This window comes from Hippichthys cyanospilos, chromosome 4 (genome assembly GCF_059441005.1).
Source record: "Hippichthys cyanospilos isolate Australia breed blue-spotted pipefish chromosome 4, RoL_Hcya_1.0, whole genome shotgun sequence".
Lineage (NCBI taxonomy): Eukaryota > Metazoa > Chordata > Actinopteri > Syngnathiformes > Syngnathidae > Hippichthys > Hippichthys cyanospilos.
In genome coordinates, this window is record NC_142372.1 from 1,748,978 (window position 1) to 1,773,764 (window position 24,787).

Consider the following 24,787-nt stretch of genomic DNA (forward strand, 5'->3'; position numbering starts at 1 on the left):
TTACTTACCGAGCATACTTTGCACCTATCTATCTCTCTCTCTCTCTCTCTGTCTGTCTGTCTGTCTGGCTAGCTAGTCATCAGGCTTGCTATCATATGATGTTTTTACCCAGCGAGCTAGATCGCATCTATCAATTCAGCAAGCTAGCGTCTATCTAGATAGCTTGCTAATTAGCTCTACATTTAGCTAGCTCGTTTGCTATCTAGCTTACTCCGCACCTACCTACCTATCTATGAAGCAATCAGTCATTACCGGTCCTAGATAGTAATAGCGGGTTTTGAAACCTTGACTTTTTCACACCACGGTAAACCGTCAAGCGGGTTATCAGCCCACGCCCACCTGCTTGCATTGAAATTTCCTCGGACACCATTTTTTTCCGCCTACACACAATGCTTCTACTCGAGATGCCAAGGTGTTTTGTGAGGCACAGAAACTCCCCGGACAATTGTTTTTGCGTCCACTTATCTCGGTAGCAGCGCGGGACCCACAGGCCAAAGGCGTCCGATTTTGTTAGCAATAACCGCGCTCACGACTCTCAAAGGATTCTGGCGCCGTAAAACTTCAAATGAATACCTTTAGAAAACCGGCGCTATCGCTATTATCATCAAGGCGGCGTTGGCAACACGGTGACCCCTGCTCGACGCCACCTACCGAGGCAAACATATGTGGCAAAAAATAAACTCTGGTCTCTCTCCACACAGCAGAGGAAGAATGTTGATGATGAGGGGAAACGCAGTAGGATAGAAAAGGCCAGACTCTTTGAAATTGCCCGGACTACACACTGTGACCACACTCTGTTCACACTGGGTGGACCTGTGAACAAATCTCACTAATAATAAACTTAACATTTGCTTCCCCTGTGGCGCGGATATCTTGTGTTGTAACCTCATGAAAACGCTCTGCATATTTCCAAACCGAGCATGAAACATTCGAGAAGGATTTTGCGCCATTCTGCGGTCGCTAAGATGTTAGAAATAATACAAATGCCGGGGGTATGCGTGTCCGTGTGCGCGTATGCAGGAGCGTAGCCAGCCAGTATTTTGGTATTGGGCTATGCCGATTAAAATTCTCGTGAAAAATCGAGGATTCCGTTAAAAAATACACCCTTTATATATTTTTTCTTGGTTAATAAAAAATATGAATTCACGCAGTCAAATAAAGCAAACTTCAATATTTCAATTTTCATTTGTAGATAACTTAAATTGCACATTTTGCTACACCGTCATTTCATTTTGAAGCTTTCGGCCGCTGGGAAACGAAAAGTCGAGATATCTGTTATCCCTTCCGGTTCATATCCCTTTGGGCGTCCTCTCACGGAGAGTCGCGGTTATATTAGCGGAGCCTGGAAGTCTAACTCGAAAATTAGACTAAAACCTGTAGCTGACCAAACATGATAACAATCAGAGTTTATGTTTGAAATTCCACGTTATTACGAAAGAAATCTAGATTTAAAACGCCCCGTTGCAACGCTGCTCTCATCTGCCCTTCGCATCTACCTAATAGCGCGTTTGAGTTTAATGAGGGAGACGGGAACTCATACATGATTGGCTGCGACCATTGACGAATGAGGGGAGTAGATTACAACTCCTGCCCTCATTGGTCTATCATTTGTCTATATATATATATATATATATTTATATATATATATATATATATATATATATATATGAGAGGGTGCAAAAGTGCTACTGGCAAGCTACCTGCGGACATGTACCCAAAGTGACGTTGTTTGGGAAGGACACACAACGGCTTGTGTGTAGAAAAGCAAGCAGAGCAGACCACCATCAAAATGTCATCCAAACTGACTTTGAATTATTGTGAGGAAAGCATTCTAGCTTCGGACTAAATTGCTCCCCCAGGCCCTGGACGCATTGCTATCATCGAAGGAAAAATGAATGAATGGACTTTATGAAGACATTCTGCAGGAAAACCTTGGACAATATGTCTGCCAAATGAAGCTTAACACAAGACGGCTGATGCAACAGGACAACAATTCCGAGGAGCGAAAATAAATCTGCAACTGAATGAACGCTTTGGTGTATATGCGCTACCGCGCCCCGACGGACCTTGAGCAAAGCCGGGGAATGAATACCAGTTACATTGTAACTTTTGGAGGGAAAATAAAAAATGTAATTGTTATCATTACTTTCCCTGCAGACAGCGATTCTGCGGTGCTGTTTCTAAAAACTTGCTAATGACTGCCAACGTTTATTAATTATAAAGTTATTATTATTGGCACCGCATGAGGTTATTGGCTGCGGAGGACCGTATACTTGGATGCGTGTTGTCTCTGGCGTTGTGGTGTGACTCATTTGGAACAAACACTTTTTGCGGTTGCGAAAACTACTGCTGTTGTTATGAAACAACAACAACACAAACTCTCAGGGCAAAATGTTTTCACAAAACCAAATTACATAGCTGAGGCATAATCTGCCACCTGCTTGCAATTTTCAATACATTTAAGAAAACATTTCCAGTTACCCGCTCTTTCTTTGTTCTCTGCCGCTACACATGCGATTAAAGTGAAAGCTCTGAATTCAAATGTCCTAACTATATATATATATATATATATATATATATATATATAGTAACTGTACTGTTATCCCTTCCCATTCCCATCACTTTGGCTGTTGTCTCACGGAAAGCCGCAGTTATATTAGCGCCTGGAAGTCTAATTAGAGTAGGCTGTAGCTGACCAAACATGATAACAATCAGAATTTACACTTGAAATTCCAATTTATTACAAAAGATATCTAGTTAAGAGATTCATAACACTCCGTTGCAAAGCCGCTTTCCCCTGTCCTTCCTTCGCGTCTACCTTGACAGCGTGTTTGCGTTTCACGAGGGAGACGGCACTCCTACGAGACACGTAATTGGCTACCGGCGCGACTATCGACTAATGACGACGTGCGTTGTATGCTACTCCTGCCGTCATTGGTCGACGGTCGTCCCGGGAGCCTATCACGCATCTTGTAGGATCACCTGCGATGTAAGTGGATGGGATGGAACCCGGCGCAGGTCCTCCGAACGAGTCAAGTGCCTGCTTTGTTTGCAATTAACCCCAGCCTGACACGAACACGGGTATAGCGACAAGTCCATAAGAGGACATTAGAAAGAGTATGGCGAAGACGGATGTAGTAGGGGTGGGTTCATTCTTTCTGTGAGCGAACGACGGTGTCCATCCAGCCAGCTGTGGCGCCATCAGGGGCCACGGGGCACGCCGGAAGCCTGATGAGGCGGCGCCATGGCCCGCTTTATCAACGATGGCAGCGCTGACAGCTCCCAAGAAGCGGGACCCCCAAATAAGCGATGGGGGAGGGGGTGGGGAGCTACTCAAGCGCGGTGGTGAGAAAGCACGCGATTCTTTTCAGAAATAACCTACAAAAATATCCCTCGCTTTTCAATTTATGCAAACCTTGGAACGATAATATATTTCAGTGCACAGTTGTTTCCAATGCTATAAGAAAAAAAAAAAAACAATCACGTGAATCACGTATTACCTACCAATTTTTATTACTCGAATAATGTAGAGGATTTAATGATATTCTGTCTGATGAGCACAAAGCACGGTGATTAAAGCGTCAACATTCGAATAGGTGGCTTTATGATGCCACCTGAAAAATAAAAATACATTCAAAATGTATGACTAGTGTATGAGTGTGTGCTCGCAATTTGCAATCAATAAATATGGAATTTTTCTGTCAGTGCCTCCATTTCTTTCTGCTACATTTCCCTAACTTATCTTGAAAACGTACACAAAAATGCCATCACGCGGAGTCACGTTGGTCCGATCCAGCAAACGCAGTCAAAGCAGACATTCTCGCTTAATCGGTGAAACGGACGTGAAAAATGTCACCATTTAGAAATGGCGTGTCCCGCAAGACATCCACATCATAAAATGTTAAAAGGCCAACCCTCCAAGTTTCTCTTCTGCTCTTTTTTGCAGAAGTACAGTGGGACCTCTACTTACGAAATCAATTTGTTCCGGAAGTTATTTCATAATGTTCATTTTTCCTAAGTAGAGGTACTTTTTACATGTGAATAGCTTAATCTGTTCCAAGCCCCCTGCCCCCAATGCTCCTAATCCCTAACCCTAACCCATTAACCCTGACGTAACGTCTCCTGTTACGAAAAATTCAGGCTACGAAAGGCCTCTTCGGAAAATTATTGGCTCTTCTTACTCTCAACTGATAAGCGAGGTCGAGAAATACGGTAAATAATACCTGGAACTAAATTTCTGGAGAAAGCGTTGAAAGAAGCCACGAGGAAGTTGTTACGCGTGGTGTCCCTCAGGGGTCAGTACTTGGTCCTTTCCTCTTTAACAAATGCGTGCTCCCACTTGGTGTTATTATATGTAAATATGATATTAGTTATTATCGCTATGCTGATGACACCCAACTATACATGCCTCTGAAAAAGTGGGGGTCAATTTATCAGTGAGGTCGACTTGTACTCGGAGAAATACGGTACGTAAAACCTTCTGTAAACAAACCAGCCAACACTTTCTCTTGAATCGCTATTGAAGTAGCGTGCCGAAAAACGTAACACGGGAAATAATTTGCATGACCTAAACGAAAGTAAACTTACTTGCTCAAAATTATGAATGCGCATTACCGCTCCTGTGGACTTGGAAGTGTAAAGTAAAAATGTACAAATAAAACGTCCTAAACATCTCAGGGCAAACAAATGATCTGCATTTATATTGGCAACCGCTACAATTTATATTATTAATTCAAAGTGTTAGGATTGTTTATTTGGGGCTTGGAACGGATTAGGATATGTGCGTTAAAAAAAAAAAAAAAACCTTTAGGAATGAAAAATTCAAGCTACAAAATGACCTTCTGAACTCATTAATTTCTTAAGTAGAAGTAAAACTATATGTGTACCCACACACACGGTTATTCACAACTTGCAATTCCTAAAAAACAGAGACGTGTTCGAAAAACCTCTAAGTAAGAAATGTCTTTTTTTAATATACATCTGTCAAGGGCAAATTAATTTGACATTTTGCTGTTTTTGTCGGACACGACACAAAGAACCGGATCCCACACACAGAAGCATGCGAGGAGAAATGTGAAGACGGAACGCAAACAGTGCTGTACTTGTTATATTTGTTGTAAATTGTGACCTTGGGGTGTTTGAAAAAAGAACGCTGCGGGAATGGAGCCTTTTAAAAGCAAGTTGCCGGTTTTTGATTTTTTATGCCACAGCAGGACAAACAGTTTTTACAGATGAGTCCCAGCGTTCTATGATGCAGTGCAATTTTACAAAAAAATGTCTTGTTCTCATCTTCACCTCCCAATGGCTTGGTCTTCTCTCGGTCTCCATCTCCAAATTCAGTCTATCGTCTTGGACTCAACTTCCAAAAGGTTGGTCTTGTCTCGACCTCTAAAAGTCTTTGTCTTATCTAAGTCTCAAACTCCAAAAGTATTGGTATTTCCCCTGTTTTGAGGTCCAAATGTCCTGTTCTCCTCTGCACCTCCAAGTCTTGGTCTTGACCTTTGTTCTCGTCTTCATCTGCAAAATTGTGGATCTTACCCCAAGTGTTGACCTTTTGGTCTTGTGTCGGTCTTGACCTTCAAAGGTCTTTGTCCTCCCTCAGTCACGACTTTCAAAAAGTCTTGGTAATGTTTCGGTCTCGACCTCCAAACGGCTTGGTCTTCCCTTGGTCTCGCCCCCCCAGCGGCTTGGTCTTGCCTCGGGCTCAACATCCAATAGTCTTGGGCTTGCCTTGGGCTTGACCTCCTAGTTCTGTCTTGACCCCCAATAGTCTTGGTCTTGTCTCAGTCTATACCTAATTTGGTCTTGTCCCTGTGTTGACCTCAATAAGCCTTGGTCTTGTGTCTTTCTCAACTTTTGGTCCCGTTCTAATCACGACATCCAGAAGTCTTGGTCTTATCTTACTCTCAACCTCCAAAAGTCATGGTCTTGCCCCCGTTTAGACTTTCGAATGCCTCGGTCTCGTCATGGCCTCCAAAAGTCTCGGCCTTGACCCCAAAACGTCTTGTTCTTGTCTCGGTCCGTACCGCCAAAACTCTCGGCCTCAACTTCCCAAAGTCTGAATTTTGCGTCACTCAATTTTGCTCCAAAAGTCTCGTTTTTTTCTTAGTCTTTCAATGCCGCTTTCCCCTTTGTATCTTCCTGACTACAACGCCCGGACTCCCCAGTAACGGTGTCTTGCGGACGAAAGGAAAGACGAGGAACATAATACTTTGTTTGTTTTTGACGGGTCATTTCAAGTCAGGTGGGCAGTTTCCATTCAAGCATCTAATTGAACAATCCCACTGGTGTGCGCCGTGAGTAATGGATATAATGTGGCGGAGCGGCGGGTAATGCGCGCTTTAGTTACTGGCGACCTCCCTCGGCCTGTCTATTCTCGTATCGTATGTTATATTAAGATATAATGCAATGCTTCCACAGCCAAGCGCATAAATAGCTAAACAGCTCATTAGTCTTCATTTTCTTCACATCCCCCGCGGCGCCTCCCTTTCAAGCCACCGGATACCACGCAAGTTGCAACGCCGCACATAAACCGTCCCGAAGTCCACGTCCGATCGCTTCGAATCATGTTTTTGAACAGTCTGGATAGAACGCCATTTTTTTTCTCCTTTTGTGGAAGCCACTTTCCCTTTCGGCCCCGGCGCACACGCGGGGCATAGCCGAGAGGACGCGTTGACTTATTGCGCTTTTGAGGCCACGCTCCTCCGCGGCGCTTCACAGATGATCATTTCCCAATCCCACAGCTGAAGAGCGCGGTAATTGCTACCATGCATCCAGCAGCCGCTCCTTATCTGATGCGCTGACAAGAATAGGCCGGCTTTTGTTGCTCTCGCACCCCGTATAATTCTGTAAAGCTCGCATCATTTCCTGCAGGAGAGATGACCGTGACGGTGTCACCCGGGGGTCCTCGGGGCTGATTGGATGCACATCGAGACCCGCGGACAATAAATCACTTGGCTTCCGTTCAAAGTGGAAACATTAGCCCTATGGGTGAGCGAGCGCTCGTCACCTACGCCGCCGCGCGCGCTTTGCGCAAACAATTACGGCCTTGATTCCCTTAGCGCTAATCAGATACAACGCGAGGCGCATGCGATGTTCTGCCGAGACAATAATTAAAGCCTCTCCTGGCATATGAGGCGCCATATTCCTGGAGGAAGACTCTTTGCCTGGAAATAAATGTCACGCTAAAGCGCGGCAACGCTTTGAAAATTGGAGTCATTTATTTGATCATGTAATGCGCGCTAAACGCAGACCTGATGCGTTTTCACAAAAGCGAGCTTGCTTCGTAGTTATTGGTGACAATAGAATTTTTGGACAGCGATGACCATTTTGGGACTTTGCCCCACACCCAAAAAAAATAAAACTCCCTCAGCACTTTTGTTTTCCATAAGGTCAAAATTGTAATCAAAGTGTTTCAAATAATGATTGGTCGACGGCCCGCGGTTGAATCTGCCAAAACTTTTCATGTTTTTTTTTTTTTTCACAAACATATAGAGAATTCAACTTGGCAACAATCAAATGAGCGGAACGAGCTACCTCCATCTATTGTATATCATTTGAAAGGGAATTAAGTGTGGACTTGGTTTTACATACACGCGTATGTACACACACACGTATATATACTGTAAAGGCATCATATATATATGGACAGTTCTAAAATATTTGAAAGCGGCCCCGCCAGATGCAAGAGCTTGTAAAAACAAGCCCTGAGCTGGGAAAGTGTAAAAGTACGCTCGCTGATGGTAATTCAGCAAAATAAATCCGGGCATTAGAACTGTCTAAACTTTCTCCTTATAGCATCTTGGAAATATTGCTAAAGCGCATCCTCATCCATCCAGGAGTGACGCACAGTTCACCAGACTGACGAAGTACACTAATATGATTATAGAAAGACGGACAAAAAGCCGTGGGGAGGAAGAGGCTACGCGTCAGCAATCTGCTAGAGAATAAACATGTTCTCGTAATGGGCTACTGATGCGGGCTTGCTTTGTTTTAGTGGCGAGGCCGAATTCGTGTTAGCTAGAAGCTAGGAAGGCGCATTAGCCCTCGTAAAAGTCAACCGCCGCTGAAGAGAACAAAATGATTACGTGAAGTGATATCATGAGCGTTTACCACTTAAGATTCTCATGCCGCATGCATTTTTAACATTTTTTTTATTCCCTTGCATAAATTAATATTCTGAAGTTTGAAATATTTCTACATGATTTAATTGATTGAATTAATGGTACTTCTTTTTTTTTATCTTTTCAAATTATATGTTAATTGATTTAAAAGAATATACATTAAAATTAGTATGTAGAGTATATTAGAATATAGATGAAATAAAATAATAAAGTATAATAGAATTGATTAATTGATTTTTATATATGACCGTAACTTTTTTGGCGGTTTAACTCACCATTTTTCTTGGTAATTTTCCCCCTTCTTAGTTGGACTGAGTCTCTCTCTCTCTCTAATATATATATATATATATATATATATATATATATATATATATTTATATATATATATATATATATATATATATATATATATATATATATATATATATATATATATATACATGAATTCACCAGAAATGCGGTCAAAATACCGCACAAGGGTTAACAAAACGTATAAATTTGTCTTTGGGATTGAGTGGGTTAAGGACAATGTTCCGAAAAAGCCGGGAATCGTTTTTACATGAAGCACTCATCCCTCCGTGAAGTTTTGTGGAAATAACTCGAGTCATTTTCGCGTAATCCGCACAAACAAACAAACGGGGACGAGACATCACTTCCTTGCCCGAGGTAAACATTTCTTAATCACAGGTTTTGTGCTCCGCTGTCGTTTTTCTTGCTGACCGCTTCGTTTTGGTTACACCGCACGCGCTTCCCGAGAAAGCGGCCGGTCACGCCACCCCGCATCCGTGACGATCGCCGGAATCGTGTTCTTCCACAAAAAAGCAAAAGACGCCAGCAAACGGCGTGACTTAAACGTCTTTGCTCAATTTGTTATCTTCTGATGTTTCCTCCTTTCTTTCTTTTTTTTTTTTTTCCCGCAGCACCTTCTTCAGTTAAGAGGCAGCAGATGTGCAATGCGCACGGCCAATTATTGGACGACTGGAGTGAAAGCGAGCGAGCGGCGAAATGTATTTTAACAGCAGGTGTGATCCAGCGCGCTCATTAGATGCACAAAGATGAAACCCCGCCGCAAACAACGCGGGCAGTATTCCAAAGTTAACCCATGTCGATTTCAGTTTGTGTAAGATAAAAGGAGCTTTTACTTTGTTTTAACCGACGCGTCTCAATTTCTTGTCGGATTTCACGCAAAAACGTAGCGTTGCTCCCCGACCGGGATTTTCATCCTGTTTATTTCATTCCGACGCAAGGACGGTAGACATCCCGCTTGTACTTCTACCTCCAATATAAGATGCACTTTTTTTGCCCGTAAACGGCAACTTGAAGATTTGAATAATTTTTTATTCGACACCGTTCCAGGAAGATTGATCCATCAACCACATGAGTTGACTTGGATGCACAGATGTGCGTTTTTATATGGGCCGGATTATGACTAAATGCTCAAGGAGCCCATTTTGAAAACTGTTCTAAAATATTCATATATTAATATGCGTTATAAAAAAAATAACTATTTTATGTGGCATTTATACAGGTTAAAGATTAGTCTAAAACTGAAAAAAACAAAAGGGTTAGGGTTAGGTCAGTAGCCCACCCCCTGGAATATAAATGAACATTCAACAACCGTTAACGATTTTATATGGCATTTATACAAGTTAAAGATTAGTCTAAAACTGAAAAAAAAAAAAAAACTTTTTTCTGGGTCCGTACCCCACCACAATCCAATATAAATGAACATTCAACAACCGTTAACGATTTTATGCGGCATTTATACAGGTTAAAGATTAGTCTGAAACTGAAAAAAAAAAAAATAATCTTTTTCCAGGGTCAGTAGCCCACCCCCCTCCAATATAAATGAACATTCAACAACCGTTAACGATTTTATGCGGCATTTATACAGGTTAAAGATGAGTCTAAAACTGAAAAAAAAAATCCTTTTCCCTGGGTCAGTAGCCCACCCGCCTCCACAATAAATGAACATTCAACAACCGTTAACGGTTTTATACGGGTACTATTTATACAGGTTAAAGGTTAGTAAAAAGAATTGCATAAAAGTGTCAAAAATGAAAAATAAAGATGTAAATCCTTACACACGCCCTCTTTGAGAGGGACTTCTGCACTGTAGCTGTAAAGATTATTTTTAGCCAAAACTCAAACGAACAAATAAAAAAGCAAATGCCCCCCCCCACCCAAAAAAAAAAAAAAAAAAGCGAACGGCCCTGAAGGCACCACAACGCACGGGCAGCACGCACAAATAAGATTGAGGGACGTGCAACGCGACAGCTCTTTTCAAACCGTATGAATAAAGTATCTGAATTTCCTGGCGCGTGAAAAAAAGGCGAAATATGATGCAGCTACTGTACGTTGCATCCAAACAAAAACAGCTTTTACATAAATATGATTGTTGCACGGGGGCTTTTCCCACCTGACGTCTTATTTTCTCCGCGCACGGATGAGCGACGTGCCGATGGCTGCGACGTCAATGGGAATTCTGGGAGTTTTTTTTGTTTTGTTTTGTTTTTTGGAGGTGGGGGCGAAATGTGAAGTTCTAAATGCGAAAACAGACGACGCACGCACCCTCTTTGGTTTCCCTTTTGTTTGCTGAGAATTTCCTTCCATTGTGAATCCAATTGCGCATTCGCCGGTGACATCTCAGCCACAACGCCAACGGAATAGTAAGGAGACGGAATGCGCATTGTCCCCGGAACAAAGCTCGTACGCTTCTTGTAATAAACAGCCGCACGCTGAGAAGAAGAAGGAAAAAAAAAAAAAAAAAAATCAACAGATGTCCTCCGTCGTTGTCCTTTGTTTACGATGTCACATTTCTCTTTTCGGGCAGATTCGTCGAATTGATAAGATGTCAGAAGTGACTGCCTGCCTCGCGACAAAAGGGTTCTGGGTTTGAATCTCAATTTTCAACTAAACAAAAAAAAAAGCTCCATATTGCGTGCTTTGGTATACATATTTTATGATAATTTCACATTTTCACATCTGAGAACCAGTAGATCAAGATACAGAATATGGAATGACTTATCGGAATTCCCCAAATATGACACACCCTTAATTTTGCCGTCAAAATCTGCTGTTTTCTATGTTAACGAGTATAAGACGGTCAAAACTATAGCAAAGAAAAATAAATCTCATCTTCCTGAACTCTTCAGAATTTCTTCATAATTATATGTTTGTTGCGGGTAAAGATAAGAGTGTATCAGATTTCCCGCGTTGTGAGAGGTCAGTGAAGGCCCCACCCGCGTAATGCGCTCAAACTAGTTTCTTTTGTTTCTTTTCTTTGCGACGCAGCTTGAGGTCATGAGACCGGCGGTTCCCAAAGTGGGGTTTGCCGACTCCCGGGGGTCCCCGGCCTGACTGCAGCGGGTCTGCGAAAAAATTGGAGATCATTTGTTATTTATAAAAAAAAAAAAGTGTAAAATTCCTGCGCGTGAACAAGGACGGACTCGAACGTCGGTTGAGTCCGCTCGCTTCTTTTATTGAAAATATTGCCGTAACAACCTCGGCTAACAGGAGCTGCTGTTGGCTGCAACAGGCACCGGTTGCTAACAGTCAACTGACATCCGCCCTGTCTAGCTCTTATCGTTACGGTAATTATTGTAAGGAAGAATACCGCCGACGTAAAAAGCGCACATCAAAAGTGGCCTTATGTGGCTGACGGATCAATCTTGTGTTGAAAAAGAAAAAAATCCAATTTGTAGGTTACCGTTTCTAGGACGCACCCACACTTTTGGCCTCCATTTCTGGGCTCTTACAGTATATTTGGGGAATTACGGTACGTATTTTCCTTTTTCTGTGTTGAACTAGGCCGGCACTGATTGAATGGTCAAAGTAATAGCCGGATTAATCAATGATGAATATAACTGTTAAGTTGCTACTCTAATTGATCTGGTTTGGCACTTCCTGTATCCCTGAACGACGGCGCTCTTAAAACCTCAGCACAGCGCGTTGATTTTTAAAAAGAACTCGAAGGTTAGGAATAACCGGGCGTCGGGTACCGAGGTTGAGCTATCATCCGCGAATCTTTTATCAACTCGCTATCCCATCCGGCGGGAGTTAGGAATATAGCGCACATACATTTACGGGCGGTAACGCAAGGTCGGTCTGAGATGAAAAGGATGGAGATAAAAGAAGGCGTTTCCCTTTCCCCCCCCCGCCGCCGACAGCGTTGAGAGACAATGCAGCTGCGCGCAGATGTCAGCGTATACATGAGTCTGTTCCGGAAAACTTGGTCTCACATGAACTCCGAGCAGATGGGTGGTCTGTGAAGCATGTTAGGGGTCACGTCATGTGACCCGGAAGCGTTTGAAACTTTCTTCATTGACTTTGATGCGCATCACTACTCATTTTGTTGAGTTAGCCAAGTAGAAAGTAGCGTCTCTTCACTATACTAAAACGTGTTTTTTTTTTTCCTTTCATGTTTCTTAGTGTTGCTAAGTATGACATGTTGGTGGCCAGGGGCTTTGTTGTGATCACAGTTGCTTAATTAATTGCTTACATTCATCTGCAAACAACAGATGGGAAATTCAAGAACTATTTATAAAGGTGTTGAAAAAAAAAAAACATTTTTATGTAGGCTCGTGGGTTGGGTCTTTGTTCAAAATTTATGTGTGTGACAATTGAGGGTTTCCTTTTCACAAATGGTTACTGGCACAAATGTCATTGTGACATTGAGGAAAATTTATGTTGGTGAAAACGAGCTGATTGATGCTTATTCTCAGAATAAGTTGTCAAACAAGAATGTTAAAAAAAGAAGGGAAAAACTACGAGCAAACGAATATTTTAGAACAGGCCAATATAATTTTACGTTTTCTAATGCCATGAGAGACAGATATTTTTTTTGTCTTTTCAAATTGAGAGCAAATTAATTGGAACATGAAGCAAAATTAGGGATGGGGGGGGGAATGTATCCTATAACAATCAATACGAAAAAATGCACGAGAAGCATTCCAGCTCAAATCATATTGATTTGATATCGGACATTACTGTTGGCTGCAATATTTTTTGTCTTAAATCATCCAAGTATTTCTATATCAGCCGACATCTATTTTAATTAAAAAAAAAAAAAAAACATAACTATCCATGTCCGATTTTGTCGACTAATTATAATGGTCGTCGGTATAAAACTTAACAAAATAAACTCACGCTAAGTTCCGCGAGGGAGCCAACACGAAACAATTATGCAATAGGCTGCTTCATCAAACAATAGGGAAATCCCCATCAGTAGCATTTTAAATCCATCGAACTGAAACAGTGAGCTCGCCGACCACCAGAGGGCGCCCCGCTCGCGGCTGAGCGCGCCGCAGTCTCGGATCCCCCGCAAGACGCCGATCGGGCGATCGAATCAACTCATTTCTCAATCTTTATTTATTACAGTTGATCTATTAAAGCGTAATGGGATATTTGAAAAGCCGGTACTAAAATAACAGACTTAGTGGCTTGATCAAAATAACGACGAGAGTAGATTAAGTGTTTCCATAATGAGGAGCCGAGCGCCCCAAAGGGACAATTAGGAGCGATGAGAGCATTCTGCTGACGTTGCTTATCTGTAATTAACACCTCTGCCCTTTGCGTCCTCCCCGAGGAAGGCCCGTCTTCATCGCTGGCGGCCGAGTCGGGCGGAAACGCGGCGGCGGCGCGAAGGCGACGGCGCGAAGGCGACGGCGCGAAGGCGACGGCGCGCGCGAAGGCGAACCAGCCCGACGTCAATCCCGTCTTTTGTTAGCGCCAAAGTTGGCTGAGGTCCACGCTCGGCGGCGAGGAGAGGAGAGCCTCCGGTCCAGCCAGTCAAACGTGACCCCATTCCTTCAGCGACTAACAAATTCTCGCAGCCGTTAAATTGAGTTTGACTGTCTGAAGATAAAAAAGAAAAAAAGTTTGATAACTGAGAGCAGTTTTCCAATCCCCCAACAGATAAATAAATAAATACGTCTGCAGTTTTTGACTCGACTTTTTAAAAAATGCACGATGAACGCTTGAAATAATCAGAATGCATCTACAGTATGAGCAAGACACGGGTACGCCTTGCCAAAATATGGGAACGGCTATATTTTTGTTGTTGACGATAATTTTGCACGCGGCCTCGAAAAATGAATGGTAAACACGGGAAAATAAATTACCTTTTGATGTGATGATAACCCTTGCGTGGTATTTTGTCCAATCCTTTGACCTTTAAAGTAAAAGGGACAGCAAAGAAAGAATATACAAGGGAGCTGAAATTTTCACATATGGGTGAAATTTCAGCTCCCTTGTATATTTCAAGGTAACCACTTAGGACTTGTGTAAATGAAACCACAGCTATTTAAACGTGGGTAATACTGCCCTCTTTGTAAAAAAAAGAAAACGACTGCATGGCTTTGTTTACAGTATGTGAAAAAAGGTTTTGCTACGCTAATCCATAAAATGCGGTTTTATTTCTTTTACGAGCATGCCGAGCCACTGGGTGGTAGTAACGTTACTAGTAACTTATCCGCTGTCCTCGTTTGTGTTGGTTATCGGCCAGACTTGAATCGGAAGAAAGAAGAATAGTAGAATGGTGAGTTTTGTCCGTTCCGTTTTTTTGTAGCCAGCTTAGTTCGTTAGTTGCTTATGTCGTTACATAATTTTCTTCGGTGTATTCCAAAATGCATTCTCTATCGGGTTTAGGTCCGGAGATGGACTTTACCAATGTAAAACTTTGACAAAAGTTCAGAAACTCGTTTGCTTGTTACGGGTTCATCGTCTCGCTGTCGTCAAGTTTACGCGTTCTCCGCGCAATGTATAGTCCGAATAAAAAACCACATAGTAGAAGTCCGCCAGGAGGGTTTATTTTCTTATACCTAACGGTTTCCATAATTTTCTTCGGTGTATTCCAAAATGCATTCTCTATCGGGTTTAGGTCCGGAGATGGACTTTACCAATGTAAAACTTTGACGAGAGTTCAGAAACTCGTTTGCTTGTTACGGGTTCATCGTCTCGCTGTCGTCAAGTTTACGCATTCTCCGCGCAATGTATAGTCCGAATAAAAAAAAAACCATAGAAGAAGTCCGCCAGGAGGGTTTATTTTCTTATACCTAACGGTTTCCATAATTTTCTTCGGTGTATTCCAAAATGCATTCTCTATCGGGTTTAGGTCCGGAGATGAACTTTACCAATGTAAAACTTTGACAAAAGTTCAGAAACTCGTTTGCTTGTTACGGGTTCATCGTCTCGCTGTCGTCAAGTTTACTCGTTCTCCGCGCAATGTATAGTCCGAATAAAAAAACCACATAGAAGAAGTCCGCCAGGAGGGTTTATTTTCTTCTACCTAACGGTTTCCATCCTTGACAGACGCAATAAGGAAGCGAAGGAATCGCTGAGGAACTTGGACGGTGTTTTGGTAAAAGCTAAAAGTGGCGGGCTGAGTTAAGAGGCCCCTCGGCAGCGGCTGTAAGAGCCATAGATAAAAGCGAGTAGGTAATGTGACGAGGCTCCGCTAGGTGAGATCAGCCTAAAGGAGAGATAATTACACAGGAGCAGAGGGATTATACTGATTCTAGATGAAGTGGAAAAGCTATGCAAAGCACATTATTCTGACGAGAGGAAGTAGAACTAGATCTTTATATCCTTTATCCTGTGTGGCAGCAAGCAGGTAGAGAGGATTAAGAAAGCTATTTACGTATTTCTTGGAAAACCCAGAGTAGTCATAGGAAATAAACGTCACGTTTCCCCACAACGACAATGATAGGCGGAAGAAAGAAAATTGCTTTCTATACGTTTCCATTGATGGACGCGCGCCATTATTTCAATCGTGTGACGATATCATCCCGAGGCCCAGGCTATTCTGTTCTGTCCGTTTTGACAGCAGAGCGCATTCCGCCCAAACGCACGGGACGCCATTGGAAAAGGCCAAGTTGTCCTCTACTACGACTTGTGCCGAATCCCAATCGGGGGAGTGCAAAAAATAATCAATCGTTGCGGAGAGACGCGCTGTGAAAGTTTAGTGCATGCCAGACAGACGGGTTAACTATAAATTTGCATTCCTCGGACGTCGAACCAAAGGTGCACACGTATTTATTTCAAATGTAAATTTTTAAACCTTATGCAGTAGCTGTACTGTTGTCCCTTCCCATCCCTTTGTAGTTCCACGGAGAGCCGCGGTTATATTAGCTGCGCTTGGAATTCTAATTAGCGTGAAGCTTGTAGCTGACCGAACATGAGAACAGTTTACCCTTGAAATTCCAATTCATTACAAAAGAAATCAAGGAAAGAGATTTACAACGCGCCGCCGCGGCGTTGCTCCGTTCGAGTGTCAGTGTGCGTGACATTGAGGAAGCGCGGCTCTCGGGCACGCCTACAAGACACGTGACTGGCTCCAAGTTGGGGCGGGAGGAGATTACAACTCCCGCCCTGCCCTCCTGCCATCGACCAATGAATAATGTACCGTTTTGTTCAGCCTTTTCAAAAAAAGTACTTTTTCCAAGAAGGGTTTTATCAGTCATATCAAAGGATTCGTTTGCGAGGGGAAACAGTCAACTGGGGCCCGTCAGTCACAGCCTGGAATTTCATCCGTCCTTTTCACAATCGTACATTGATGTATGGTTACTGCGTAAAAGCAGTTATTTGCTCCGTACCGTAGAAGCCGAACATCTCCCTGCTCATTTCTGCCAGCTGTTTTTGTCACTATCTAATTAGCCATGGTAAGAGGGCTAATTAGTCTCCCAGGAGTGCGCTAAGCTTTTTCTTAGCATGATGTAACGTGTTACACTGAAGAGCTCCCACAAAGAAACCTACGCGGCGGTGAGATGGCATGTTTTGCCTGTTGGTCCATGCATTCACCCAACGTTTGATTTCAGACTTGAGTAAAGGTGTACTAGCGTGCTTCTTGCAAATTGGGTTAGAGAATCGCCACTTTACGTGCTAAATTGGGATGATATTATATTCCATAAGCAAAATTATCTTACGATAATTCGACAAACTCTTATCCTTCACTTCTGATTTCAAAACTACGAAGGCATCAATTTGTTGTGTACAGTAATAATACTACGAGATTTCAAATTGACTGGGTTTCCTATCGGCCCAATGAGGGAAGTCGTCCCTCGACAAAAAAGAGTTTCCTGCTCTAGATGATCCTCTCCATTTTTAAGAATATTCCTGCGTGCGAACGAGGACGGACTCCAACGTTGGTTCGGTCTGCTCGCTTCTTTTATTGAAAATAAAGCCGTAACAACCTCAGCTGACAATAACGGCTGGTTAGGTAAAGGTAGGTAAATCTCAATCTGTTTTGAAGGTAAATCATAAGACAACTTCACAAGAAGAACCTGACCCAAAGCGAAAAAGGGCAGCACATTACCCCAAAAATGTAAATCCACTGTGGCCTTGACCTGCGTGTTGACTTAGATGACAAAGCGCTGCCTGGTTGGTTATCATCAAAAATCACAGGCGCACTAGAGAACGGCTGAGTCAGTGGTTGTTAAGAGGAATGATTACCCCAACATGGCACTCAACTGAAGGTCAAGCTGAGGTGTCACGCTACTTCGTGTGAACACAACATGAAAGCTTGGGGCAAGATTAACAACATGATAGGCAAACAATGGCTTTCTTTTGACCGCGCGCTTTGAAAGGGCACGGAAAAAAAAACAAAAAAAACACGTGCCGCCACCTTCCGGCCATGCTTACCTCCATAGCCAAACGTATAGAGTGAGTTTACGCTTTTGTGTGATATTTTGTCCTATCATTTAGTCCTTGCATTTAAGGTACGTCACATCAAAGGGAAAATGGCACGAGGGAGCTGAAATTTCACCCATATGTGACATGTCAAAGTTCAACATGGCACAGCTACTCAGTGACTGTATTTTCCACCCTATAAAGGCTTCAATTTTTTCATTAGCCCGCAGTGCGCCTAACGAGCCGATCAATCAGCAAAGGAGAAGACAATCCTGTCCGTACGGAGTGCTTTTTCTTTGTAAATCCGGATGTGGAACGTTTGGTGCCTTCTGAACTGTGGAACTGACCCCGGCGACCAGATTTTTCAAGTCTTGCTGCGACACAGCGCAACGGACTTGCAGCATGTGGAACTGCTCTCATTCATTAACATGGCTGCGTCGTCCACTGCGCAGCGGCGTATACGGGATCCAGCGTTATAATGAGGTCTGTATATAGAAAACCCTTTCAGAAAAAGCCATCGATTGAAGGTGCGCCTTATAGTGCGGAAAACACTAAACCATGGGTGTGCCATCCCTTGGAGAAAATACTGTGAGAATGATGTGGATGAAAACGACCCCAAAAAATGGTCAAAAATACCCTTGTGCGGTATTTTCCCCATTCTTTTGATCTCTCCGTCAAAGGTATTTCACATCAATGGGAAAGCATCGAAAGAAGACACCAGGGAGCTGAAATTTCCGCCAGATGGTTAAAACATGTCAAAGTTCAACATGGTGCGTGAGCCATCCAAGGATACGGAAGAAAATGACCCCAAAACGGTCAAAATACTGCACAAGGCTCCAACATCCCAATTTCATCTTTTGAAAGAGGGACTAAACAGTTTAAAAAAAAATATATAATACTCTGACCTCAATCCAAATGGAAAAAAAAAACATCTTTGCCAATAAAGGCAGAAAAGTGATAACTAAAGATAAGAGAAATGGTATTACCCACAAGGCAGAACTGAGACCTGTCAAAAAGGAGATGGGGTGAGTGATTGCTCCAGTTATGCATAGCTGATGGATCCCATTAGACTTTGACGGCGGCGCAAGCCCACAGTTTGTGCTGCTCGGTCTCAGAACCGGTTATTGGCTTACACCAAAATTATTTTTCAAGCGTAAAATGTCAAAAAGTAGGATTGATGCTTCTGCGTTTTAGGGCGGTTTAACTTGAAAGGAATAAGAGGCACGCAAATGATATTTCTGGCAGCCGATATTTCAACTGATCTCCGTGCCAATGGAAAAAAAAAATCGGGAATTATTATTAAGTTCCATTAATTTATGGATAAATAATGACGTACGGGTAAAAGGGCTCATAATTGATTGGCAGGGGAGCTTTGAAGCCGAGGCCAGCGTACGCATAGTAGCAAAATCCGGCACCTTTTTCCACGTACAGTAAGAAATGGCTGCCGGCTTTTGGAAGCTTCCTGGAGCGCCACAAAAGGCGCGGGCTCAAAATACCACGTGGCTCAAATGGCGGTATTTTACGAGCTGCGCTACGACGCGCGGAAACGCGCCGCCTCACCCCGCTCCCCGCGAAGGGCAAAAAAGGAACGGCGCCGTGGCGGGAAAATTCGGTCAGGGTGAGGTTTACGCACCGGTTCCTATATTTGCACTCGGGTAACGTATTCAGCCGTGACTCGAGTCTTCTATTGAAAAATCGCAGAATTGCTTTTGTTTGATGGCTTTACGTAGGAAAGTTGACAAAGAAAGCTAACTAGGGCTCCGTGAAATCACAAACGCAATGAGAACACCCACATCAGACTGTGATTTCTGGAGCGCTTCTGACTTTTCTAAATGGGATTCTTTGTCATGGCGGATCATTATTTTTGGGTTGCGGCAGGAACAAAGTACAGAAATATGAAAAGCATGGGCGTTTAGGCCGCTTTTTTAACTGCCCTTGGTGAGGAAAGTATTACATTTTATTTCGTTTTTGGCTTTCCAGTATCGACATTTAAAGAAAACAATGGATAAAACGCCGATTTGAGCAATTATATTTTACTTTTCTTACAGCCCCCAACTCCTTTTTTGTTTTTTTTTTGCACTACAATCGCTGCGCGTGCTCATGCGGCTCATTCGAATCAGGTTTGAATGCAAGTTTTTTTTTTTAGGCAAATATGTTTGAAACTAATTATTCTGCTTATTTCTTCTCCAAACTGTGCAACAACTCAACTAAAATTACTAGGTGCACCGGTGGATTGTCTCCTGGTGGCAAGCAAAAAACAAACAAGAACATGCAGATTAACTGCACTGGACTATAAACTGCAGGGGCTCGAAGCATGAGAAAAAAGTCACAGCGAATAGTCTGAAAAATTCAGCTTTAAACTGACAAACGTGATATTTTCATGTAGTATCTTCCGTTCTGTGCCGCTACTATTTGAACGTTTTAAAGTTGCGCGCCTTTCTTTTGGGAAAATCCAGGAGGCACGGCTTTGGCGCCATTTATTGAACGCGGGAGGGAGGGCAAGTATTTCTTGAATGCGGGATGGCAAGTGTGCCTTTAAGTCACAGTCATCTTATTAAACATTTAGTTTCTCTCCTTTCATCCGTCAGCATCTTCTCCAGTCTGAGGTCCTTCCATGCAGAACAGAGGGGTGTTACTCCTTGTTAATTAGGACTAGCGGGCAGGTGCTTTCAAGTAACGAGGCTAACCTTTAAGAGGCGGTGATGCATCTGATTTCGACATTCCGCGAGCAAAAAAGTACAGTTCAAATATATTGACGTAGTAAGAAAGGTACTACGCTCGGAGGGTGCCATGTTTTTCTACCCGCCAGGGCAGGAGTTGGGCCGTAATCAATTAGTGTAATTTCTTTTACGTGCAATTTATTTTTGATAGCGCCGCCGCGGTGAGTGTTGCGGGTCATCCGGAGCTCAACGCCCGCCGCTCGGGGTTGGAGCTTTGGGTGCGTCGCTTCAAATCATTCAATCGGAACGACTTTCTATAATTGCCTTCCAGAAGTGGTGGGGATGTTTTCTGTTTGCGGTTTGGCCTGACGTCTTGCGAAGAAAAGAAAAAAAAAAGTCAGGCTCCATTTGCCTTTCGAGGGTCGCTTTAGCCGCTGTCCAATCAGATGCGTACATTTGTCAGTGTTGACGATAGCGTCGCGCTCAAGGTCAAATGTTCTTAAAGCGCCCTAAAGATATTTTGAAACAGTTTTTTGTGTGTTTTTTCATCTTGCAAGGAAATTTTGTGCAATGAGGGGCCAACTATGGCGAAGGTCAGCGATGGTAGGGGCTCTTTTGATCTAATCAGGGGTCGTTCAAGGTCACTAATGTTCTTAAGACATTCTTAGGCTTTTTTTTCACGTCAAAAGGAAATGAGGGGCTGAGGGGCCAAGGTGGCGCGTGTCAGTGAAGGTAGGGGCTCTTTTGATCTCGTCAGGGTTAGCTCAAAGTCACAAAGACATTCTTAAACGGTCTCAATCGGTTTTCATTTCAAATATTTTGACCATGTGCAAGCCACTCCCTATCTGACCGAGGGGCCAACGACGGCGAATGCAGTCGAAAGTAGTGACACTTTTTCTGAAAATGGCATTATTAAGAAGTCTTAATTGTTTTTTTTTTCAATGTCAAAAGGAAATTTATAGCACAAAAGGAAATTTCGACCATATGCAAGCCCGCTATCCCACTGAGGGGCCAACGATGGCGAGTGTAGTGGAAAGTAGCCACACTTTTGATCTTGTCAGGGTTCGTTCAAGGTCACACTTGTTCTTAAAATGTACTTTAGATATTATTAAGAAGTCCTAATTGTTTTTCGTAATATCACCAGGAAATTTAAACCATTCTAGCCCCCCATCTCATTGAGGGTTCAACGACGGCGAGCGTCTGCGAAGGTAGCGGTGCTTTTCAACTCGTCAGGGTTCATTCAAGATCGCAATTGTTTTTTAGTTCTTTAACGTGAAACCTTTTGTTTGTTGTGTATCGAGGGCTCAAATCATGAGAAAAAAGTTGTGGCTTATAGTCTGAAAAATAAGGTATTATGCTTTAAACTGAAGCACATGACATTTTCATTCATCACTTTCTGTGGAATTTTCTAAAAGGATGCATAGAAAGAAGAAACCACAACCCGCCAGGGTTGGTTCAAGATCGCGATCGTTCTCAAGACATTCCGACATTCTTTACCGTTCTGAAAGCCTCTTGTTTCGTAGGGAAACTGCGCGATCGAAAACGAGAATAACATTGCCTTGAGAATGTTTTCAAAGCATTTATGACCCGGAAGGAACCCCAAAACTCGGAAATCTTCGCATCTTAGTGTGATAGTAGGAACTTTAGCTGGAAACATTCGAAAGTTCGGTCGGTCCGTTACTTGAGCACCGAAAGGTTTTGTGGCGGAAGGACCGTTCACCTCGGACCCTCCGGTGAAGTACGATCCTAAAAACTATTAGAAGGAATCAGCGGAACCGAATAGAACCTGGCACTACATTATTTCCCGCCATGTTTTGTAGCGTCTTGCGCAGCCTTCTGAGATTTCCGAAGGATTAGAAGGGCGGGTGCTTTGCTATGGCTTATGGTAATGAAGCTTTGTTTGAATAATCCCTCAGTTCGAACCGGTAAATGAGATGTATATCTTCATTTGGGGTCACATAGGTGATCTCCAAATGAAGCCGATGCCCATCTGTAATTCAGAACGCAAATCTGTGAAAACCTCAATCGAAAAGATGAGCGAAAATGTTAAGCGCCGCCTCGTGATCTTAAAGTTAAGCTTAAGAGAAGAGGAAATCCAAATGCGCGTTCTGTTTGAATGTCATTAAACACAAAAGTTTCTGATCGCAAACTTTCTTGGGTGCAAACGTGCAAAGATGAAAGTGGGAGTTGCGAAGCATTAGATCAGAGGTTAAACTCCAAATATAATCACTATCAGATTAGTTTGGAGAGAAATCGGAACCCGGGAAATAATCGGAATATTTAGATCTGATTCTAAAATAAGAGCGTTTTAAAGACTATCCTCATATATACGGATGTGTGATATTTACATCAAGTTGGGATGTATACATATGGATTTATGGGAACCCTTGTGTTTACGTTATACAGTCGCAAAGCAATAGCGGGCATTCAAATGATCAGGCAACAAACAACATGAGAAATTAAGACTTAATGTTGCTCCTCTTTCTTCGACCCAGTAATGTGCAAATGAGGTCACGGGCTTTAATTCCTTCATGGTTTGTTTCAAATCTGGCTCGCAACATAATACCGTGTATTTGTAAGAATTTAATTGACAACATGCCCTTGAGATATTAGCGGGATAGAAAGTCAGCTCTAAAATGGTATTCATATAATCTGCATTTTAGAAGGATGCCACCCACTCATTCTTTTTGGCATACGAAATGGTATACGATGTTGTAAACGCGCTCCTGGCTCTTATTTTAGGAAGAAAATGCCGATACTGCAGTGATAAAATGGCAAGTAATGGCTAGCACTGTGGTCCTATGTATTTTTTTTTAATTTTTTTGTCAAAATTGGGCAAGTAGGATTAAAAAATAAGGTCATTTCAAAATTAATTTACATTTTGAGCTCTACCTGAACCCCAATATAATTTTATGTTACCTTTCATTTCCAAATCTCACCCTAATTTCTACAAAGCAATATTATAATAAAAATAGATGAAAAGATATATACAAACAAATAATTCACATCAAATTGTAAATTTGTACAACAAAAAAAAAGGTCATTTCAAGCTTAATTTACATTTTGAACCCCAATATAATTTCATGTAACCTTTCATTTCCAAATCTCATCCTAATTTCTACAAAGCAGTCTTATAATAAAAATAGATTAAAAGATATATACAAACAAATAATTCACATAAAATTGTAAATTTGTACAACATAGGATCAAAATAACAATGATTGTTCAACTTTGACAATCATAAAAAACAACATGTATTTTTTAAAACATATAAACAACATTTAAATGTTGACATACCTTGCAAAATACACTTCATACGTAATACAGGAATTAAAATGTTAATTATATGTAAAATACACACATTAATTACATAGCATAGGATACCGTTTCATTTAGTCGACATTACAATCACATTTGATTATTTTATTACGTAATCCTAATTATCATCGCATTATCGCGTAACTTTAGTTATGAAGAAGATGGATGCACGTTAGTTACATGCAGGGGAAATGACAGCGCGGGTTTCACTTACTGAAGGGTTCAAAAACGCTCGGGTTAAAAAATAAATGAAGTAGGGCAATTTAAACTTTAGTAGTGACGCCCCATGTTGTATGATTAAAAAACAAAACCGATTTGTTTACTTTCATTTTAAAAAAAAAAAAAAAGTTCCAAGGCCCCATCAATATTCTTTGACAACTTTCCCTTGGACCAGTTGAAACTAATTACATCTCCACACATGACCTCTTAACCCCCTCCTTAAAAAGCGCCTTTTGGAAAATAATTACTTTTAACGGTAGAACTTGCCCCTCCTCCACTGGGACTATTAACACCAACCTCTGGCCCATGTCCAAAAGTGTGTGTGCGTGCATGTGTGCGTGTGTGTGTGTGTGTGTGTGTGTGTGTGTGTGTGTGTGCGTGTGCGCGTGGCACGCTTACAGATGGCCAACAATAGAGAGGAGACCAGAATGCAGCTCGCCATTCTTTGGCGACCATTTCCTTCTCTATCCTGGGCCATCGCCAAGCTTATTTGATTTCACCCAATGACACAGCTGCCTGCCTGTTGACTCATTAGAATACATGGCGCAGGAGAAAAAAGAAAGAAAATAAAAAAAAAAAACAATAATGAGGTGATAACCAATATTAAACACAATATTAAATCCAAATTTCATGATTGAACTCATTCATTTTCATTCGAACATCGTATATTTTCATTTTATACTTAACTCACTCACTCCCAAAGACGTAGATTTACGATATTATTTTTTGGTTTGTTTTGAAGGAGTCCCTTAGTTTTGATCATTTCTAGGTCCTTTCAGGTACCAAAGTGAGGAATTCATGATCAATGCAATTGATTGCTACGTTCATTTAGTACCAGCC

At 42.2% G+C, this 24,787-nt stretch overlaps 1 long non-coding RNA gene across 2 annotated transcripts in view; it reads right to left on the bottom strand.

Annotated features, from left to right (window-relative positions):
* LOC148424241 (uncharacterized) overlaps positions 1-24,787 on the bottom strand; it is an 83,417-nt gene that overhangs the window by 27,632 nt on the left and 30,998 nt on the right. The window contains exon 4 of one of the 2 annotated variants that reach the window (XR_015865435.1): positions 11,377-11,494. The exons of the other annotated variant lie outside the window; for it this stretch is intronic. This is a non-coding gene — a long non-coding RNA (uncharacterized LOC148424241). Of the gene's footprint in view, positions 1-11,376; positions 11,495-24,787 lie in introns of those variants that run through there. 2 annotated transcript variants of the gene reach the window in all.